Here is a 17,415-nt window from a genome sequence, read left to right as displayed (position 1 = left end):
GTACATAACTATCTGCGTCTTGCCGTCATTACACTGAGGCACACTGCTCAGCCCAATCAGCTCCCCTCCTGCCCCTTCCCTAAACCCATACATCACCCAGTTCCCCTCCAAAACTACTACTACTAGTTCTAACCTCATCTCCTTCTTCCTCTTCTCTACTCCTCTATCCCATTATTTCCCTCTGACCTCCTTAAGGCCCTATCTAAAGATGTTTTATTTTTAACTTCTATTATTTTTGTACTTAACCTCTTCTATTATTTGCACTTCAATATTGTAAGTCGCTTTGGACAAAAGCGTCTGCCAAATGTAATGTAATGTAATGTAATGTAGTTGCCCTTTAAAAGCTAGGCTGTAAAAATGCTTTGAACACCTTTTAAAAGAACACATTTTCTATGCCATCCGTTCCTCAGCCCTCTTGATAACATTAAGCCACTGCCTAGCTATTAGCTGTAGCCTAGTGTTAGCACTGAAGCCGTTAGCGGTTAAAGGAGAGGTTAGTTAAATTTCTTGCTGCACATCCAGCCAGAGATGCAGCATTCTGAAAAAAAATTGACCACTATTGGGATCCCTTAACACGAGTCCGATGCTAGTTAAATAAAAGCTCATGTCCTTCCCAAGCCCATGTCCTTCTCCTGCTGTCTCCCTGTACAGCTTTACCTAGCCCCGCATCCATCCATCCATCCATCCATCCATCGTATAATTTGAAATGACTTTCAGTTGTTGAGGCTACTCTAATATACAGGATACGGCACTGAATTATAAAAGTACCAATATAAAATTTGGAACAAGTAGCTTTGTCTCAAAAGTATCTTTTTGATATTACCTTATGAGATGGAAAAAAAAAAAAGAGATATATATTGTATAATCGCAATTCAGAAAAAATATTGAGATATAGTTTTTAATCCATATAGCCCAGTCCTAGTTAGCCATGACTGAATACAGAAGCTATGTTCAAAAACTACACGGAAGCCAAGGTAGACAGCGTTTCTCGGCCATTAAGTGAAGGAGCCCTTTGTATACAGCCGAGAAATGAAGGACGCAACTGATGTATCCTTTGCCAGGCCCTCGGCCTACGCATGTACACGGCAAAATAAAAATAAAAACAGCATCACAAAATCTGGCCAAACGAGACGGAAAACAAGGTCTCTCAACGCAGAGTTAGTTTAGAAATGTTTATAAATTGTTCATGTAATATTTCTGTGAAGAAATTTAAATAAATAAACAAACATAATTGTGACAAATCCTCGATTCAATTTTTTTACAGCAGAGTTTTAGATTAGTCTATGGTCAGTCATTGGTTTGATTCATCAAATTTACAATATCTTATTCAAAAGGTGGGCTTGATATAAGTGATGCAAAGTGATACAAGTGATCTGTAATACACCACATTAGGCACTAATGGTCAACAATGTGCAACATAACAAAATAAATAATAAAAAAATACAGGAAGAGTCATGTACAAAATAATAGAACAATTAGAGCCTTAACAAACTGAACTCTATCCTACTATAACAGTTAAACATGAAAAATAAGACTTTAAGACTTTTTCTGTAACAAAGATATATTATTAACTTTATCTGAGAGAAAGATGCCCCTTAAGGTACCAAAACTATTAACATATTTGAGGCTAGACAAAACAACTGTTAGTTATATTTTCAAGTTTCTTTAAAAAGATGATAATGTACACATACATCCTCTTTTTGACTTCGATGCTTGAGACCATGACATAATTCCGATCGATTTCGATGAAATATCGAAATCGTGACCCCCCCTAGTAAACACTTTTTAACATGCCAGTCTTAAATTACTCTAGCATGTCTAGCTAGTATGTTAACCCAAAGCTGAAGAGTTTGTCTCAATTAAACACAAACTAGCAACAAACTAAAGTTAGCCACATGCTAAACAAACACACTAGCAAATATTAGCCTCAAGCTAAAACCGCCAGTCAGAAACCAATGTCTACCTCTAGTAGTGAAATGCTACATCATCCCCAACTTAACTTATTAGCCAAAAGCTAAAGACAATCACAGTTTAGTCACACACAGGTTTCTGGATCTTCGCAAACTTTTAAATAACTGATTTACCCATGAAAGCGTAAACAAGAGCGAGATCTCGCCGCAGCATCTGCTGGGTTTAGCGCTGGCGGACGGGAGGCGATGTTATCATGACAGTAAATCCCTCTGGAGCGGCTGGACAGTTGGATCATTCGGCATTAAGTGTAATGGTGTTTATCTGAGGTTCCTTTTATAATTAATAATCAGGGGGGGGTGGCTGCTGCTGTTATTGCAGTTGCATCATTAACATCACCACCACTATCAACATCATCATCACCACCATCATCATAAGCATCAGTGTCCACTGTCCTGCCTGTGACATCACTGTTGTTACGGAGAGAGAAAGAAAGAGAGAGAGAGTAAATACATTAATCCCAGATTAGAGGAGCCTCCTCGTGACATTCCGAAAGCTTTTGGTTTTTTTTGTTTATTGTTTTTCTGTTCTTCTGTTGTTGTTTTTTTTTCGTTTTTGCCGTTGTTTGTTTGCGTCTTTCATGTGCTTGGGCTAGTATTTCGTCAGATGACAGGAGGAGGAAGAGCAGGAGGAGGACGAGGAGGAGGGTTACCCTTGGATGCTCCGAAACCTTCACATCCAAGGACAGGGATGAGTGTGTATGTGTGTGTCTGTGTGTTCCACAAGGGGGGGAAAAAAAAGCTTTTAAGTCGCCAATACTCCGTTAATTTTCTTGCTGCCAAAAGACTGGGACACTGGGAAATGCAGGAGACAGAGAGGGAATTTAAGACGAGGCTCTCATTCTCTGTGTGTGTGTGTGTGTGTGTGTGTGTGTGTGTGTGTGTGTGTGTGTGCGTGTGTGTGTGTGGCTGTTACTAATTACATGATCCTCTGTAGTACTCAGCCAGTAAGACAAATGTGAGCTTGATCTGTAATATTTCTTCTCAGCAGAGCGATCTGAACCCTGCAGCCTGTTCTCTCTCTCACACACAAACAAACAGCATTACGTAGCACAGGGGTGGGCGATATGGACCTAAAATAATAACACGATATTTCATGGTATTCTCGCGGTCACGTTACTCTTGGTGATAAAAAAAAAAAAAAAAAACACAGAATTAAAAAAAAAAAATGGAAATTACATTTTATTATTGCCTATGATATATGATATGGCACTGAGATATTAAAAAAATACAAGAATTTTATCAGATTTGAAACAGTCAATTATCCAGAATGTTATGATACTAATAATGCACTCTGAATTTCTCCATATATCCAAGATTAGAGTAAAATAAATGATACTGGGCAGATATAATCTGTCTCTAGTAGATATATAATGAGGAATGAGAACAGTGTGAATTTTTCTATTACTAAAAACAAAAAAAGCAAAAAAAAAAAAAAAAAAAAAAAAGCAAAAATAGTAGTCTGATGTGATTAGGGGTGGGTGATATGGCACGAAATTTTAAGGTATAATATCATCCCCGATATTCAAATATGTTGGTGATATCACGTAGCATAACGATATTATAACGTAGCATAACATAAAATGTGTCAAGCTCCAATTACATTTTATTCAATAAGATTTAATAGAATAAAAGTTCCAGCGCGAACCAGTAATTCACTTTCAGTTTTTTTAGCAACTCACTAAATCCAAAGAAAAGCACTGAAAACTCAAAAATCAAATATCAATCAAATATCAATCAATAGTCAGTAGTACAGAGTATCAAAACTCTCAGAGAACTGAGGAAACATTGTATTTATTTCACCTTTGCCATAGATAACTTTGTGCCATTTTAATCTTATGTTAGAGCTACCCCAAGCATCTTGGAATAACAACAGTTCAATCACAAAGCCATACAACACTGGGGGTTTCAACAGAATTGTGCGAAATTGTGCAAGTTTATGAAATATGAGGTGACAAATACAAAAAAAGACTCTAAGGTAGCTGAAGCTGAGCAGAGTTTTAAAAGCAAAAGCATGTGAGGGAACTGTTGCACTGCCATAGAAGTCCACCTTTACTATGAGTAAGTTCAAGCCATTACTGTTCTGCTAGAGCTGCCCCGGACTACAGTAAGTGCTGTTATAGAGAACAAGCTGGGATATATCTTCAGGCTTGGGGTTTCTAAATGAAATTCTGTCAAGAATGACTGAGTGGAAGGTCAACTGTGAGCCAGGCCTTCTTGCCCAACATTATTTCCCCCCCCCCCCCCCAAAAAAATATATTATTTTTGTACCGTAAGAACCCAGCAGAAATTCATACTGTTATCAGCCTGATACCAATATCGGATTAGTGCCATCACACACTCACAAATCTGAAACACAAAGCCTCCAAATCCATATGTGGAACACACACACAGCTTTTGGTTTAAAATATCTCTGTAAACACATCCCCCCCCAAACACACTTAGGTTATGTAATACTAATGGACATGAAAGGACACAGAGAGGAAGAGGGGTGAGGCAGAGAGAGAGAGAGAGAGAGAGAGAGAGAGAGAGAGAAAGAGAGAGAGAGAGAGAGAGCGAGAAAGAGAGAGACTAGCGTGTATAAAAAAAAAGTGAGCCTATCAGACTGAAGAGAGCGCAAAAGAGTCAAATAGAGAAAATGAGTGGAAGAGTGTGGGTGAAGATGAGAGATGGGAGAAACTGAAAGAGAAAGGGGAAAAAGGAGAGAGCGAAAGAATAACAGTGAAAGAGAGAACAAGTGTAAGAGAGAGCAAAGTTAAAAAAAAGTTAGTGATAGAAGAGAGCAGAGAAAGGAGAGGGAGAAAGTGACCAAATGAGAAGGATTGTATGGAGTGAGAGAAATGGAGCCAAAATGAAAGTGAGAGTGGAGAGCGAGAGAGAGTAAAGGAGAGCAGGACAGTATGGCGCGAGAGCCAGATGACAGGCAAAGAATTAAAGAGGGAGATTGAAAGGAGAAAGCGTGAAACAAAGTTGGGGAAAGAGTGAGCGAGTGCATGAGAAAGAGAGAAAGAGAGAGAGAGTGAGAGTGTGCGAATGAGTGCGAAAGAGAGGGTGCAACAGTATACAAGTCACGGCAAAAAAGCAGAGTGCAAATGAGGACAGGGAGAGTGAGAGAAAGTGTGTGAGAGCTAAAGAGGAAAGAGATTGTGAAGTAGGGGTGTGCCATATCGTATCGTACGTGAAAATATCGCCAAAATATATCTACAAAAAAAAATATATTATATATATTTTACATATATATTATATCTATATATGAACGATATTATACCCTAAAATATCGTGCCATATCACCCACCCCTAATTACCTAATTATCACATCAGGGTTCTTATTTTTTTTTACTGTTTTTTCTTGTTTTTCTCATTTGCCATTATATATCTACTAGAGACAGTCTATATCTGTCCAGTATCATTTATTTTACTTTAATATGGATATATGGAGATATTTGGAGTGCATTACAAGTATCATGACTTTCTGGATTATTGACGACTGTTACAAATCGGATCAAATTAATTTTTAAAATATCTCAGTTAGCCATATCATATGGAATGCAACAATAAAATTTAAAATAATTTTTCTAATTTAGTGTTTTGTCATATCGCCAAAAGTATCGTTATGAAAATACCATGAAATATCGTGATATTATTTTAGAGCCATATCGCCCACCCCTATTGTGAAGAATGAAAAGTGTGAGATTAAGTGAGAGAGAGAAATGGAGTTTGTGAGTCACAAAGACAGCATATGAGAGAGAGAGAGTGAAAGACTGAGTGAGAGAGAGAGAGAGAGAGAGAGAGAGAGAGAGGTCACATTCACAAAAAAGTTGACACCTCCTGTTGATAGCATAGTCTCTCAAAATTGAAGCCACCACAGGTCAGGCGCCCCCTGCTGTTCGGCTGCAGAAAGCTGTGTAACCTCTCCCATCCCCATAGGTTTCAATTGCAAAACAGACAACTTTCAATCACGTTTTTTTTACCAATATACTGTAATTCTACCTCCTTTATTTAAATGCAGCAGCTAGTGTAACCTCTGCTTATATTGTCAAATTTTTATATCCCCACAGAATTCATTTTTAAAACTTTATTCGGCTCTATTCAAAAAAGGTGTGGTTATTGTAAAAGGGCTGGTTATGGGCGGGACCAATAACGGACTGTCAGTTCAGCTCCGCTCCGCTCTGCAGCCTGTGACCTTGAGGCAGCCCTCAGGGGCGGGGTTATTCAAATGAGTTGGCTGTCTCTCCACAGTCTTTCTCCCTCCTCTGGTCTCTACTGCGCAGAATCGGGTGTCAGGATCGCAAACATGGCGGAAGATTATGGCTTCATTTTCATTGAATGAATGGAAACGGAGACACGGCGTCCATCTTTTTTACAGTCTCTGAGTGCAACAACTATTTTGAATGTTAAAACCTCAACAATAAATAAATAAATGATGCAACAATTTTGTTATTAATAAAAACAAATTATATGTCATAATAGGCTGACATTCAATAAGCAGCTTTATACACTGTTTGCTATTGACAGGCTCTTTCAGAATATTAACTGCTGCAATGAATTATGAATTAGCGGTAGTTAACGATAATTTAGCGACATATATAATGGATCACAAACAACCCAGGGTCTCTGAGCATGTTAGCATACTGAAAATTCTGACTGTGATAGCCGCGGTTCTCTCATGAGGAGACGGCGTCTGAAATGTAAATGGTTTGGCGTTGCGGTCGCAGAGGGACGCGAAAAAATCAGAACGCCTCGGACATCAACTGTCCACACACAGCACAGCTGAGAACGACAAGAGAGCTTTACTGAGATAAAAACGAGACAATTCTCCCAAAACCTGCCCTGCCATATTTCCCCACAGACACACAAGAGAAAGAGGGAGTGCGAAAGAGCGAGAGAGAGAGAGAGAGAGAGAGAGAGAGAGAGGTTTCCTCTCTTGACCATTATTGATTTCTCTCTGAGCTTCAGAGCACATCAGCTATTTCCATCCATTTCCTCCCTCTCTCTCCCTCCCTCCCTCCCTCCACCATCGCCCCTCCCATCCTCCACACTCCTTCCCTCCCTCCCTTCTCAACCCCTCACTCCCTTCTTTCCCCTTCTACCTCGCTTCTCTCCTCATTTCCCGCTCTCATTTCTTAAGGAAGTCATAAAAAAAGATAAGATTCTCCTTAATCACGAGCAGCATTTACACCACAATCACTGCAGTAACTTACAAATTAACACATTTACACCATCGTCAATTTCAGACAGCTGAAAATAACAGTACAGCATTATACTCAATTATATCAGCACTGGAGTACACCAATGCCAGAGCTGCTGCTGCCACCAGTGAAACTTCTGCTGCCACCATTGAAACTTCTGCTGCCACCAGTGTAACTACTGCTGCTGCTAATATAACTACTCCTTATGCTGCTACCAATACAACTAATACTACAGCTGCTGCCAACAGTGCTACTCTGCTGCAACCAAAACTACTACTACTACTACTACTACTACTACTACTACTGCTGCTACTGATACTGCTACTACTACTGCTACCAGTGCTACCGCTGCTGCTAATACTACTACTACTGCCACCAGTGAAACTACTGCTGCTGCTAATACAACTATTACTGCTGCCACCAGTAAAAACTACTGCTGCTGCTAATACAACTACTACTACTGCTGCCACCAGTGAAACTACTGCTGCCACAGTGGAACATCTGCTGCTGCCACCAGTGAAACTACTGCTGCCACAGTGGAACATCTGCTGCTGCCACCAGTGAAACTACTGCTGCCACAGTGAAACATCTGCTGCTGCCACCAATACAACTTCTACAACCGCTGCTGTCAACAGAGCTACTACTACTGCTGCAAACACAACTGCTACTACTGCTGCCACCAAAGAAACTACTGTTGCCACCAGAGAAACTACTGCTGCCACCAAAACAACTATTCCTGCCACTAATAGAACAACTACTACTGCTGCCACCAATACAACTAATACTACTGCTGCTCCCAAAAGGGCTACTTCTACTGCTACAAATACAACTACTACTACCTCAACTAATACTATTTCCCCCCCCAAAAGTCATTACTATAACTACTACAGCATTAGGGAAAGGTCCAGCTTTACTGTCTATGTGCTTTGATTTAACTAATAATATTAAAAGGCTTTGTTGCTATTATATAAAGCTATGGTATGCAGGTCAGTTACTAGCTGGGCCTCTGATTCTCATTTTTACCTTTTTTATGCTAACAGAGTTCCTCTAATGCACAGCATTGTTGCGGCTAAGAAAGCATAAAGGTGAACGTCTTTAAAAAAAAAAAAAAAAAAAAAAAAAAAAAAGGTTTTACCCACGTTAGCATGTTTGTTGATTCTGTTTTTTTCTACAGACCTGACCAAGCCACTCAATCAAACACATAAGGGGAACCTCATCACTGCACCACAGTCGTTTGCATAACCGTAACCGAACGAAGCATAATATAAATAAAAAACAGAACACGGTGGGGAAAGAGGAAGCAAGAGAGATAGAAGAAAAGAGCATAGCAGGAGGAAAAGAAAGAGACTGATGGAGAAGTGAAGGGCTGTTGGGTTTGGGTTTGTTAATAAACAGAACCAGACTAACTGGGTGGCTGATAAAAAGATGATCTAACGTATGATAATGCAGTTGCCATCCGTTCTGGGGCTCTTGGGAGTGGTCCTAAGTGGACTAAGGCACTGTCAGTCACTATGACCTGAGAATTGGTTGGTTTGAATCCAGGTCGTGCTGCTTGCCATCAGTAGCCAGAGTCCGAGAGCGCACGACTGGCTGCTTTCCTCCGAGAGATAACTGCTGGCTAATCGGTAATGTTACATCCGCAACATTTCGGGGGCTTGGCTAGTAATAGGTGAGTCCTAATGAGTGGGTGGGATAGATGGAATGGCTATTTTCTGAAACTGGGGAGAAAAGCTAGAACTTCTACTACTACTACTAACGTACAGGTGTATCTTCTGTCAAATTAAGTTAAATTGAGTCCTGACCTAAAAAAAAAAGCTTCTATTGAAACCAAACATCCACTACAAACAAGACTTGTCTCTGGTAATCCACATAATGGTTCCATAATGCTACTCAGCACTTGGACCTCTGAGGATTGCCACTTGCAATGTAATTTACATACATTAACCATTTTCCACCCATAGTTATAAAGCTTTTGAATAAAGAAACCTCAAAACCGTCCCAATTCTTTCCAGAAAACCAAATCTTCACGCTATATTCACGATTCAAGTCCAATCATACTGACAGTCTGAGATCTGCTGTTGAAAGCTAAAAGAATGAAGCGCTCTTTGGTGTTTTTGGTCAGCAGGACTGATGGTCCTTTAAGGCCTTTTAAAGAGTGTGTCCGGCCGGTGCGGTGCGGCCCACTGGTTCGTTTACCTCCAGCAACAGAGTGGTCAGCAGATCCCCCAAAAACGGAACTGCTTCAGAGGTTGCCTGGAGACGGACAAAAGCGGCCAAAACAAATAGCCTCTTTTGTTATGAAAATGGAGGAGTGTGGGAGCGCATGTGTGTGTGTGTGTCAGCCTCGGGAGTGTGTGTGTGTGTGTCTGGGAGAAAGCGAGAACTCAGTGAGTGAGTGAGTGAGTGAGTGTAGGAGGGGACTGGGCTGAGCAGAGTTTAGTGAGATCAGTCCAAATTTTCCCTTTCAAACATTATGAAGAAGACACTACAATGAAAGTTCGAATTCATCATGTGTTGTATTAGATATTCCCTAGAATAAACTCCAGAAATTATGTACTGGAAGTTAAACAAGCACCAAAGTTTTGCACTCATCTGCAAAATCTACAAAACATGCAATTGGCAAGTGCAAACGTTCCAGATGAAGCTTTGTAAATAGAACTGGACGCTCTGGAGAGGATGCATTTGGGCAGTCAAGCATCGACTAGAAGGGAAAAAGGTTTTGCATTTAGGCCAAAAAGTTCAACTTTGGCCAGATTTGTGGAGTCCACGACTTATAGTTGTCCTATGGATCTCTGCAGCTCCTCCAGAATGACCATGGACTTTTTGGCTGCTTCTCCGACCAGTGCTCTCCTTGCTCAATCTGTCAGTTTGGGTGGACGGCCATATCTTGGTAGGTTTACAGTCGTAGAATGCTTTTTCTATTTTTGGAAAGTGGAAAAAGTGGATTGAACAGTGCTCCTTGGATACTCAAAGCTTTCTTTAAAAATTTTCCACAACTTTTTTTTTTCCCTAACTTGTCTGGTGAGGTCCTTGGTCTTCATGGGCTGTTTGTTCACCAGTATTCCATCACAGAACAGAAGAGGTGTTTATATTTATACTGAGACTAAATCACACACAGCTGGACTAATGAATATTAACTAATGAATTTACTTCTCTAGGCTCTGAATTGATTGCACTTGATTTTACTTAGGGTTTTCAGAGTAGGGAGCCACTGTATACAGCCTTATTCTGTTTAAAGACGCATCAATTCCAACTCTAAAGCCAGTGCTACAACAGCACTAAAGGTCTGAACACCAAAATATCGTTCATCCATTAACCTTCATTTCAACAGCGTTTTATAGAACAATAAACAACTTTTTCTACAGCAGCCTGCTCGCCCTGCTCTCTATGCTGTGCTCTCTATGCTGGACCACCACCCATGAAATATCTGGTTCCTGGTGGGGGAGGGAGCTGATGAATTGTGCAGCAACAGATGGGCCACAGCCTGTAACTGTAAACCTTCAAAAGCGCACCTATAGGGCAGGTGTTTCTGACAAAACGGCCAATGAGGGGTAGGTTCAGGATAAACTGGAAACTCGGCATAAATAATCTGTCATGTTTTGAGAAGGCGACCTTGCTGTGGTCACATTCGGTGGACTCGCCGGACCTGAGTGGACTGTAAATTTCTCCCGCACTGCCTTTTACAAAAACAGCCCTGGACGAGAACCAGGTGTAAAGAAACACAAGCCGGATCAGGGCTTCCTCTCAGAATAAAACGGCTGTTTCTGGGTCATCTTTCCAGTTTTAGTCTGTGTGATCAGTATAGACAGGGAGACACCTGATCCCAGAACAGCGGCGGTGGTGGCAGCAGCGACACGCTGCATATACGAAGCCCTAGAGAGGAGCAGAAATGGAGTAAGAGAAGCAGAAGCAGCATATGCTAAAGTTACAGAGCCATCCCCCTTTGGGGAAAAAAACTTATTTTAAGCTCTTTAAGCCTTAAAACTTAACAGGTTGCTTGTGCCACTGTGCCTTCGAGACATGGAAACATGGAAATGAGATTTGTTCTGATTGGCTGCCAGTCCATTATCCAAAAATCACCATTTTTGCTTAATATTCCTCGATATTACTTGTGGTATTTATGTCTATTTTGTGTTTTATTTATTTCTATTTGTGTTTGCAGTGTGGAAATGTATGTTGTGAACTTAAAAATTAAACCAATTGGTCATTCATTATTCATTAAGTGAATGTACATTTATACATTTTAGAGATTCTGGTATGGCGTTTTTGGAGAGGAGCCAGGTCAGTCTGCCATTTTCCATTGTGAAAAATCACGTTATTCATCACCCGGTTTCACCGATCAGTCATGTAGTGCGAAAGTTTCAACACCTCAACAACTCACAATTTCAGCACAATCAGTCGTGTAGTGTATAAGTCTCAACAACTCAATGACTCCCGTTTTTAGCACAACCAGTCATGCGTGTAGTTTAAAAGCCTAAACAACAACTCAACGACTCACGATTTTAGAACAACCAGTCGTTTAGTGAAGTGTAGAAGTCTCAACAACACAACGACTCTCGATTGAGCTCCATTGGCTACCAGTTGATGCTCATATCAAATTCAAAGCTCTTACAATCGCCTACAAGGTGATGACAGAACAGCTCCTTCCTACCTACACTGATCACTCCTGAAGGCTTTCGCTACCTCCAGGCCGCTGCGCTCCTCCAATGAACATCGCCTCGCTTTACCAAACAAACATTCACACAAAGCAATCCAGACTGTTCTCATACAGAGTTCCCCAATGGTGGAACAAACTACCTTCCACTACCAGATCAGGAGAATCTCTTGTTATCTTTAATAAACTACTGAAGACAGAGCTCTTCAAAGAGCACTTACTCTCCTAACACCTCTAACAACCCAACTAACTACTTCTAACCTCTAGGGCTGGCCCGAATAGCGTTTTTTGAGCTCCGGATATTCGGCACTGATTCGAAGCGAATATTCGAATATTCGTTTTTAAAAAAAGAGGTAAAAAAAAATAAAAAAAAGCAAATCACGGCCCCTTTAATCCACTGAAAAATGTTCAATTTGCTCTGACCGACGAGACATATTCACCCCGGATTTTTGGTGTTTTTATCCCCCATATTTTTTCTGTGTTTTTAGCTCAGATTTCTTTGTGTTTTCATCCCGGAATTTCTGCTGCCCCACACGCGGCTTATCCGCTGCGTAAGCAGGCTAGGAGGCTGCTGCTGCACGGTTTCTCCGCTGCGCAAGCCAGCCCAGTAAATTGCTGTTTGTGTTTTCACACTTAGGCTATTTGCTTAAAAAAACAAACAAAAAAAAACGTTTGTTCAGGAAGTATTTTATATTCTTAAACATTGTTAATTATATTAGAGGACAGTCATTGTAAACTGTACTTGGTCTATTTCGGTTAAAGGATTGTGCAGGGCATATTACTGATTTTGTATTTTTGCACTTGGGCTATAAGCTCAATATTAAATATTTCGTTTGTTTAGAAATTATTTTATATTTTTAAACCATGTTAAATTATATTAGAGTAGAGGAAAGTCATTGTTAATGACGTTATTGTACTTGGTCTATTTCGGTTTAAGCATTGTGCAGGGCATAGCCGTATTACTGATTTTGTATTTTTGCACTTGGGCTATAAGCTCAATATTAAATATTTCGTTTGCTTAGAAATTATTTTATATTTTTAAACCATTTTAAATTATATTAGATAAGAGGAAATTCGTTCAAACATCATTTTTGTAGGCCAGGCTTTTGTAACCGATTTAGCCCCTACTGTTGCCACATTACCCCTTACGTTTTATTATATAAATCAGTTTCGAAGAGCCTGCATTTTTTTTTATCATGTATAATAGAGGTCTGCGCGAGACTGATTTTTAAACCCACTCTTCCACGCTCCCGCGTTTCTGTCTCGTTACCGCTCCGCAAAAAAATTGCTTCTTTTAATCCCGCGCCCGCCCGCCACATACACATTTCTGCCGCTCCCGCCCCACGTTCCTAATGTAAATTAAATAAACTACATTTAATGCTTCAAATTTACTTATATATTTATTAAAACAGCAGCGCTGAATACTGTGGTCCCGTTCCTTACCCCAGTCCAAACACCATCGGTGTGTGCGTGTGTGTGTCGGTCCATCCTGCGCGTTGAGAGTTTTCTTTAGGTTTTTTTTTTTTTTTTACAATTATTACAGTTTTCTTGCTCCCGCATCGTCTGGATTAAACTCCCGCTCCAGCCAATAACAGTTCAGTTCTGTCCCGCGCGCAAGATATTCTGACGGGACCCGCTAAAACAGAAGTGGTTAGAGTGAGGTGGAACTCTGGAAAGGAGAAAAAAAACGAATATCCGAATACCAAAATTAAAAACCGAATACCTACTCAACGAACGAATATCCGAATACCCGAATATTCGGGTCCAGCCCTACTAACCTCATTTCCTTCTTCCCCTCCTTTACTCCTCTATCCCATTATTTCCCTTCGACCTCATTTAGGCCCTGTCTAAAGATGTTTTGACCTTTAAACTTCTATTACTTTTGTACTTGACTATTGAAAGTCGCTTTGGACAAAAGCGTCTGCCAAACGTAATGTAATGTAATGTAACATAAAATGTAATGTAGTGTGAAAGCCTCAACAACTCAACGACTCTCGATTTTAGCACGCCCAGTCGTGCATGGTGTTGATCTGGATAGCCATTTCCTACAGAAGTCAATCACCACTAGTAGTAATACAATACGTTGGGACAGCAAAACAGCTCAGCAATACATGCAATGAAATAAAATGTAGCTGTTTGCTGTGTAACCTGAGTACATATCGCAGATTTATTTCACTGACTGTGATTTTCCTTTTATGGAACCTTTAAGTCCAAGACGAGGCTTCACTTCAGGGCAAGAACACGAACAATCCCTCTCAGTGAAGAAACGATTCACAATAGAGAGCAGGAAACTACTGTAGGGTCTCTCTGAAATCAAGCTGCACTTCTTAAGGGCTCTTATACACTTGTGAGTTCGAGTAGAACCTGTGTCTCTCACGCTCAAAATTCTACCAAGAAGGTAAGTAAGGCCCGGCGGTGGAGGAAGAGCGCTGGGCTTAGTAGCGGCAGCGAGCCGTTTTAATTGGGCTTGGGTCATGATCATTAATTAAACTAATACACCAGGCTAGGAGCCCTTTATGAGGAGCCAATAGCCCTTCATTCGCATTCAGTCAATAACGACAGGCCTTTCTTTTCAACTGAAAGGCAGAGAGGAGAGAGAGAGAGAGAGAGAGAGAGAGAGAGAAGAGAGGCAGAGAGAGTGGGAGATGAGGGAGAAAAGAGAAATAAAAAGCAGGAGGGACAGAGGATCTCCTCTCAAGTCTGGCCTTGGCACTGTCTTCAGAGAGGACGAGAGGAATGGCACAAAACAGTGAAGAGCAGCCGGTCACAAGTGCCTACAGGTGCCAGGTGCGCTTTAAAACACACGTGCGCACACACACACACACACACACACACACACACACACACACACCTGCTGAGATGGACATTCTTCGCAGTGAATACGTTATCGGTGACTTGTTGGCCTCCAGCAGCCTTATGGACTTGGAAATCATGGAGCAAGACAAATTGAGACTTGAGACTCAGTCATGTAGATTTCTCCTCAACAACATCCAGAGAATTTAACCGTTTCTCGCTAGAAAAGTTTCCCAGATGTTTGCGGAAGTTCTCGTCACTTCTAGACTTGGCTACTCTTCATCTCCTTGCAGCTTATTCAGATTGAGGCGACCAGAAGAACCAAAATTCATCCATGTAACTTCTCAACTCTGTTCTTTCCACAGGCTTCCTGTAGCTTCCCACATAACATCCAATACCCTGGTGGTGGCCGACAAAGCCAAAAAACAGACAAAGACAAAAACCCTTTCTTTTTTTTTTTTTTTCTTTTTTTTTACTCGGGTCTGTCCCTCCAAGTACTCTTCAAGAACCGTGGAAGACAAAATGCTAAACGAAAGAATAAGTACGTGGAACAGGGTGTAAAAGAAGAGGAAAAACAAGAGAAAAATAAGAAGAAGAAGAAGAAAAAGAAAAAGAAAGAGGAATGAAAGAAGAAAAAGAGGAAGGAAAGAAGAAAAAGAAGAGGAAGAAGAAGAAGAATAGGAAGGAAAGAAGAAAAAGAGGAAGGAAAGAAGAAAAAGAAGGAAAGAAGAAGGAAAGAAGAAGAAGAAGAGGAGGAAGAAGAAGGAAGGAAGAAGAATAGGAAAGAAAGAGGAAGGAAAGAAGATGAAAAAGAGGAAGGAAAGAAGAGGAAGAAGAAGAAGAAGAAGAAGAAGAAGAGGAAGAAGAGGAAAGAAGGAAGGAAAGAAGAAGAAGAAGCAGAAGAAGAAAAAAAGGAAGGAAAGAGGAAGGAAAGAAGAAGAAAAAGAGGAAGGAAAGAAGAAGAAGAAGAAGAAGAAGAAGAAGAAGAAGAAGAGGGAGGAAAGAAAAAGAGGCAAGATGGCGGCACAAAATTAAGTTTTTGTTGTTTTTTTTGTCAAAAATGATGATATAACCACTAATCTATATTAGCACATTCTAATATGTAGTTTTAGTGTTTTATGGACATTTTTATACATAATAAGCATAGAAACTAAAGCTAGCTTGTTAGCTTACTTTCCCCATTGCACCTTCACTCTTTAACCCCTCCGCTTCTCGCGGTCACTCCATCTGAATCTTCTTCACTCTTCCTTTACCCTTCACACTCCTTTTACTCTCCTTCCTTTCATTCTTGTCTCACACTTTCCCACTCATCCCTTTCATTCTCACTCTCTCCAAAACTCAAACATTCTCACTTTTCATGATTCTCCTTCACCCTCATTTCTTCCTCTCCTCTCGTTCACTCTTCCTCTCCCTCCCATAGACATTCTCACTTGCCCTCATTTTTATCGTATTCACTCCTTTTACCCTCTACATCCCTTTTTACACTCTCTGTCCCTCTCTCCTTCTTTCACTCACACTCCCTCTATACTTTCCATCCTTCATTCACTCTCCTCCCCCTCACTCTGTCTCACACTCTCCCTCTCCTCCCCCACTTACTTACTTGCTCGCTCCCTTGCTCCCTTACTCCCTCCCAATAGCCGCCCTTGACTCTTTCTCCGTACCTCACATTCTCATTTTCTCTCTCACTCTCTCTCACACACTCTGACAAAAATATGAGTGAACACCTATTGCAGAGCAACTCTCAGGAGGCCAGACACTTTTGTGTGCAAGTGTATGAATATATATATATATATATATATATATGTGTGTGTGTGTGTGTGTGTGTGTGTGTGTGAGTGTTCGCTCAGCACGGCCACATATCAAAATGTTTGGTACGAGTGGCAAAAAGCAATTGAATGGGTCTCCAGGCAGCGTACAGATAATGAAACAGGAGTGAAAAGAACGTACAGTCAACGAATACTGAATATACTCAGACTGAACAGAGAGAGAGAGAGAGAGAGAGAGAGAGAGAGAGAAGGAGCAAGAGAGACAGTAATAGAGAGGCAGACAGACAGAACAAGAAAGAATAAGAGAGCAAGACAGAGGACAAGACACAAACGAAGAAAGAATGAGAGAAAGAGAGAGTGTGAGAACAAGAGAATGAAAGACATGAAAGAAGAATGAAAGAAATTGAACAAAAGGAGATCGCTAAAGATAGAAGAGAAAAGTACAGAAGGAGCAAGAGAGAGAGAGACAGACAGAGTGAGAGAATGAGACAAATAGAACAAGAGAAAGAAAGAATGAGAGTGATAGAACAAGAGAGATGTGAGACAGATGAGAGAACAAGAGAGATGTGAGACAGATGAGAGAGAGAGAGAACAAGAGAAAGAAAGAGAACAAAAGTGAGAGAACAAGAGAGAATGAGAGATGAAGGAAGATAATTGAAAGAAAATTGGAGAGCAAGAAGGAGCAAAAAGAGAAAGAGAGAGAACAAGAGAGAGAAAAAACAAAGAGAAAGAAAGAAAGAGAATGAAAAGTGAGAGAACAAGAGAGAATGAGAGATAGAGAAATTAAACAAAAGAGAGTGAGAGACAGAAGAAGAGAGAAGAAGAAAAAGAGACAGACAGAAAACAAGAGACATAAGAGACCGACGGAGGGGACAAGAGAGAGAATGAGAGACAGAGTGAGAGAGCAAAGAGAGACAAACCAAGAGACAATCGGAGAAAGAGGAGCAAAAAGAGGTGAGAACAAGAGACAGAGAGAGCACGAGAGAGAGCGCGAGAGAGAGAGAGAACCAGAGACAGACAGAGAATGAGAGAGAACAAATGAGATC

At 40.6% G+C, this 17,415-nt stretch overlaps 3 protein-coding genes across 4 annotated transcripts in view; 2 read left to right on the top strand and 1 right to left on the bottom strand.

The window, feature by feature from the left end:
• Positions 1–17,415, top strand: part of melk (maternal embryonic leucine zipper kinase) — a 153,651-nt gene that overhangs the window by 62,972 nt on the left and 73,264 nt on the right. The gene's annotated exons all lie outside the window — the stretch shown is intronic.
• LOC103035206 (thymosin beta-b) overlaps positions 1–17,415 on the top strand; it is a 133,152-nt gene that overhangs the window by 67,112 nt on the left and 48,625 nt on the right. The window lies entirely within an intron of this gene.
• The window catches only part of rnf38 (ring finger protein 38), a 45,135-nt gene that overhangs the window by 18,953 nt on the left and 8,767 nt on the right, over positions 1–17,415 (bottom strand). The gene's annotated exons all lie outside the window — the stretch shown is intronic.

The sequence above is a fragment of the Astyanax mexicanus genome, chromosome 25 (assembly GCF_023375975.1).
Source record: "Astyanax mexicanus isolate ESR-SI-001 chromosome 25, AstMex3_surface, whole genome shotgun sequence".
NCBI lineage: Eukaryota > Metazoa > Chordata > Actinopteri > Characiformes > Acestrorhamphidae > Astyanax > Astyanax mexicanus.
The sequence above is the reverse complement of the archived record's forward strand: the minus strand, read 5'-3'. Positions and strand labels throughout refer to the sequence as shown.